Genomic DNA, 6146 nt, shown 5'->3' on the forward strand with positions numbered 1-6146 from the left:
TAGCAAGGCTTACCGGGGGGGGGGGGCTTCGTAGTCGTCCCCGACAAGGATCTTGCCGGGGGTCTTCGTCTTCTAGTCCCACGTGGATCTGCATGCCATCAATCTCTACAAAGATCTTCATGCTAACAAGCAAGCGTTCTCAGATCTTGGTCTTAACGTTGTCGATGGTGTCAGAGCTCTCAGCCTCAAGGGTGATGGTTTGCTAGTGCTGTGCGGATTGCCCCGGCAAGGGTGTTGCTGGGAGGTCTAGCTCACCTTCTACTCCTTGTCCTTCGAGTACCTGCCTTGGTAGTCTTCGTATTTTGTCTTCTGCTGCCTTGCCAAACCTTGCCGCAGGGGTGGCTGCGACTGCCCGTGCACAAGTAAGGGGTACAGAAGTACCCATACTTTTGTACACCGACACGTAGGTCTACAAAGAACTACCCACGCATCATCGAAGAGGCACGAGTGGACATGATGAATGCCTCCGCGATGGTGTCTACATTGAATCTGGTGTTTCTGGACCTTGCGGCGGCTGGAATTGATTTCCGTCGACTCTCCTAGGGTTTCTGGAATATTGGGGGTATTTATAGAGCAAAGAGGCGGTGCGGGAGGCCACCGAGGTGGGCACAACCCACCTGGGCACGCTTGGGGGCCCAGACGTGCCCTGGTGTCTTGTGCCCCCCTAGGGCTCCCTATCTGGTACTTCTTCAGCCCACTGGATGTCTTCTAGTCCAAAAAAAATCCACACAAAGTTTCGTTGTGTTTGGACTCCATTTGATATTGATTTCCTGCGATGTAAAAAACAAGCAGAAAACAGCAACTGGCTCTGGGCACTATGTCAATAGGTTAGTACCAAAAAATGATATAAAATGACTATAAAATGATTGTAAAACATCCAATAATGATAATATAACAGCATGGAACAATAAAAAATTATAGATACATTTGAGACGTATCAACATCCCCAAGCTTAATTCCTGCTCGTCCTCGAGTAGGTAAATGATAAAAACAGAATTTTTGATGTGGAATGCTGCCTAACATGATCATCACATAATCTTTTCTTTATAGCATGGACATTTGGACTTTTATATGTTCAAAGCAATAGTCTTGTTTTCACATGAAAATTTTAATACTCAAGCATATCAATAGGCAACCATGTCTTTCAAAATATCAATGCTAAAGCAAGTTATCCCTAGCCCGTTATGCTCAACCATTGATCCGTTCATGAAACACACTCGAATATTAGCTACACCCAATGCTCAAATACGATCATAGTGCCCCTTAGTTGGTGCTTTATAAGAGAAGATGGAGACTCAAATTCAAAATAAAAATTGCATAAAGTAAAAAAGAAAGGCCCTTCACAGAGGGAAGTAGGGATCTGTAGAGGTGCCAGAGCTCAAACCAAAAATTGAGAGATATTTTTTTTGGGGAGGCATACTTTTCCCATCAGCGAAAACGACTTAGAGTTCCCAATATTTTCCATGCTAGATATATCATAGGAGGTTCCCAAACAAAAAAAAGTTTATTCCTTTTTCCACCATACTTTCACTTTCCATGGCTAACCATATCCACGGGTGCCCTCCATACCAACACTTTCCAAGGAATTTATTATTTGATAACATAAAGTAATTTTTTTTCATTTCGGGACTGGGCATCCCTAATACCTTTGTCGTACTCTCGTGCAATGACAAGTGAATAAACATTCATCGTGAGAATAACACATCTAGCATGGAAAACACCAGCCACCCCTCACTACCTCACGAGCGATACGAGCACACAAAAGAGAAATTTATTTTGAAAATTAGAGATGGCACATGCAAATTTGCTTAAAACGACACGGAAATACCTTAGGTCTAAAAACCCTAGACGGTAGTACCGCCAGGGTCAGCGGTAGTACCGCTCCAGCGACACTATTGTAGGTACACTCTATGTGTTTTAGGCTTGTGCGGGGTAGTACCTCCTAAGCGGTAGTACCGTTTAGCTGTGGGCATAGGGTAGAAAATGGTTGGATTTTGTTCCCCTATATAAAGGGGGGGGGGGTCTTCTTCTTCCTAGGGTTGACCTCTTCCCCCCAAGCTCCATTGCCTTTCAAAAGCTCATTCTTGCCCGATCTCTCTCCCTAGCCAATCAAACTTGTTGATTTTCTAGGGATTGGTTGAGAAGGCCCCGATCTACACTTTGAGTTCATCGGATATAGTTGGCCTAACTAAACCAAAGATTCAAAGAAGAAATATGAGGCTATAAGTAATCATGCATATAAGAGATCAAAAGACTCAAATAACTTTCATGGATAAAATCATAGATCTGATCATAAACTCAAAGTTCATCGGATCCCAACAAACACACCGCAAAAAAGAGTTACATCAAATAGATCTCCAAGAGACCATTGTATTAAGAATCAAGAGAGAGAGAGAGAGAGGAAGCCATCTAGCTACTAACTACGGACCCGAAGGTCTACAATGAACTACTCACGCATCATCGGAGAGGCACCAATGAGGATGATGAACCCCTCAGTGATGGTGTTTAGATTGGATCTGGTGGTTCTGGAACTTGCGGCGGCTGAAATTGATTTTCGTCGACTCCCCTAGAGTTTCTGGAATATTGGGGTATTTATAGAGCAAAGAGGCAGTGCGGGAGGTCACCGAGGTGGGCACAACCCACCAAGGCGCACCTGGGTCTCCAGGCGCGCCCAGGTGTCTTGTGCTCACCTCGGGCCCCCTCTTTGGTACTTCTTTGGCCCACTGGGTGTCTTCTGGTCCAAAAAAATCCACAATAAGTTTCACTGCGTTTGGACTCCGTTTGATATTTGATTTCCTGCGATGTAAAAAACAAGCAAAAAACAACAACTGACACTTGGCACTATGTCAATAGGTTAGTCCCAAAAAATGATATAAAGTTGCTATAAAATGATTGTAAAACATCCAAGAATGATAATATAACAACATGAAACAATAAAAAATTATAGATACGTTGGAGACGTATCATACCCTACAAGCAATTTCATCTTATGTTCTTCGCGATAGGAACTTTGGAGTGATTCTTTGTTGCGTGTTGAGGGATTGCTATATGATGCAATTATATTATCATTGTTGAGAGAACTTGCACTATTGAAAGTATGAACCCTAGGCCTTGTTTTCAAACATTGCAATATTGTTTTTGCTCAGTTTTGTTACTTGCTACCTTATTGTTTTTATATTTTCAGATTACAAAAACCTATATCTACCATCCATATTACACTTGTATCACCATCGCTTCGCCGAACTAGTGCACCTATACTATTTACCATTGTATTGGATGTGTTGGGGACACAAGAGACTCTTTGTTATTTGGTTGCAGGATTGTTTCAGAGAGACCATCTTCATCCTATGCCTCCCACGGATTGATAAACCATAGGTCATCCACTTGAGGGAAAATTGCTACTGTCCTACAAACCTCTGCGCTTGGAGGCCCAACATGAGTCTATAAGAAGAAGGTTGCGTAGTAGACATCATAGGACTCAGTTTAACTACAATAGAGCCAAAGTAGCCCAGAAAGTGTTAAAGGTGCTAAAGACATCATGAACACTGCACCAGAGCATTGGAGTAGGGCTTACTTCAAGCTAGGGTCTTGGTGTGACTTGGTGGAGAACAATCTTTGTAAATCATTCAACAATACTATTATGAAAGCAAGGTTCTTTCCTGTAATCATAGCAAATGAGATCATTAGGAAAAAGGTGGTGACACAGATCCGGGAAAATAGAGATAAATCTAACAAATGGCCTGGAACCATTTGCCCAAACATTTTCAAAAAACTGAAACTAAACATTAAGAGGTGAGGGGTATGTGAGGTTCTTTGGAATGGGAAGGAAGGATTTGAAGTTCAAGAAGGTGTACATAGCAGGTATACAGTAAACTTGGACATATGGAAGTGGTCTTGCATATATTGGGAGTTGTCAGGTTTGCCCTGTAGACATGTCATCGGTGCAATTTGCACCATCTCTGGACAGATACATGATTACATTGCCCCATGCTACAAGATCTCTGGGTACAACAAGATATACAACCATCTCCTGCAACTAGTGGAGGGAAAAGAGAGTTGGCCAGTTGCTGACATGCCAAAACCTCATCCACCTCCTCATAGGGTAATGCCAGGAAGAAACAAGACAAAAAGAAGAAGAGAAGAAGGAAAGAAACCTCAGGGAACCAAGATTCCAAAAAAGGCATTAAAATTGCATGTTCTATGTGTGGGAGCTTTGCTCATAATAAAAGAATCTGTGAGAAAAATCCAAACAAAGGTAAGAAACAAAATGCTAGCTACACAAGAGCAAGGTAAAAGCAGCAAAAAGATTTAGAAAACAACACACAAGTAATTAGTTATATCTGAACTTTAATAGTAACATTCGTGCACTACTAAAAATAGTACTAATCATTATGTTTGTCAAGTGCCACACTCAGGAAAGAGGACAAAGAAGCAAGGAGGACATACTCTAGCAAGACCAATGATATGTCTCCAACATATCTATAGTTTATGAAGTATTCATGCTATGTTTGCAACAATTTTATATGGTTTTGGTATGATTTGATTAGAACTAACCCGGACTGACATTGTTTTCAGCAGAACAACACTGGTGTTATTTTTTGTGCAGAAATAAAAGTTCTCGGAATGGGCTGAAATTTACAGTGATTTTTTATGGACCAGAAGAGACCCACAGAGCACCGAAGCTGGGCCAGGGAGTGCACGAGGGCACAACAAGCCTGGGGGCGCCCTCCTAGGGTGCGCCCCTCGAGCTTGTCGCTCCCTTGTGAACTCCCTGACGTGAAATCAACGCTAAAAATTCCTATAAATACCTCAACCTCCATAAAGAACCCTAGATGAGAAGTTCCACCGCCGCAAGCCTTCTCGAGCGCCCATTTGATTGCCTCCTCTTTCTTCTTCAACTCGATCATCTCCCTCTCAAATTGCAGTTTCTTGCTCGCGCTCTCCCAGTCCCAATCCATGCCCTCCTTTTGTGCAGTCAACATGATCTTGCACCTCTTCTCTTTCTTGTTCTCACTTATGGAAAAAATGCCCGTCCATGTGGAGGACATTTTTGTCGCCGCGGTGTCACGTGAGGCCCTCGCCTTCTCCCACTTGTTTCCCATCACTTGTCGATTATTCTTTGGCAGGGTGGCTCTTCCATTTTTCCTACAACTTCTCCTTTGTCGTCGTCCAACCCAATTGATTGGTGGGAGCTTAACCCATCACTCTTCCTCTTGCTGGCCTTGAAATCTTCCACAGGCTGTGTCTACTTTGGTTTGCCATTTAATAGCACCCGACAATGGCTAAAACAAAATGACTTCTTCTATGTATCTTGATACATAGTGGCCTCCACCATCATCTAGCACATAGTGTATGTACAACAATGAGAATGCAACGAAAAAACAAGCAATTGAAATGATCACAAAATAAAACAATTAAACTCAGGTGTGTTGCCACTTCCATCCCACTTTGAGGGCGGCCAAGCACTTATGCATAGTAGCCGATGTACTTGTTCGCTTCCCCTTGAATGACCCCCCATCGATGTTGGAGAGACGCCACATTGGGGTGGTCATGATAGGATGCGGATCCATATAGTGTTTGTGTTCATGATGGTGCCTGTGAATCTTCCCCCAATATCTATTGCCCTTTTGCTCCGTGCCACATATGGGAAGATTGTGGCCAAACAAGATTTAACCAACAAGATATCCTCAAAATCTGCGAATGCCAGACCTCTTGCCTTCTTTTCTTGTTGGGATTGGGGTTTGATGTTGCCCCAACTTCAATTAGGACAATTTGGATCCCCCAACTCATAGTCCATTTGGGCTGGATCTTGATTATCATGGATCAGGTCTGATATTATATTCTCCTACAATTATTACGATTTCAAATATACTAAGGTTTACACAACTAATTGCAATGAAATATGCAGAGCAATGATCAAAATTGAGCAAAAAACCTACTGAGTCCTGTTGTGTCATTTTGTCAAACAATGCCTGGGCAGACTGGGCGCCGCCGATGCCCGTGCTTGTGCGCGCGTTGGAACACGGTGAGCCGAAGACATCACCCGCCATCCTTTGTATTGGCGGAAAACACTACGTAGTGCCCTCTGAACTGGCCGCCGGATCATCCTTTGACCCGACCAGGTCGAATGGCGCAATCCTTGCATG

This window comes from Triticum dicoccoides, chromosome 5B (assembly GCF_002162155.2).
Source record: "Triticum dicoccoides isolate Atlit2015 ecotype Zavitan chromosome 5B, WEW_v2.0, whole genome shotgun sequence".
NCBI classification, from domain to species: Eukaryota; Viridiplantae; Streptophyta; class Magnoliopsida; order Poales; family Poaceae; genus Triticum; species Triticum dicoccoides.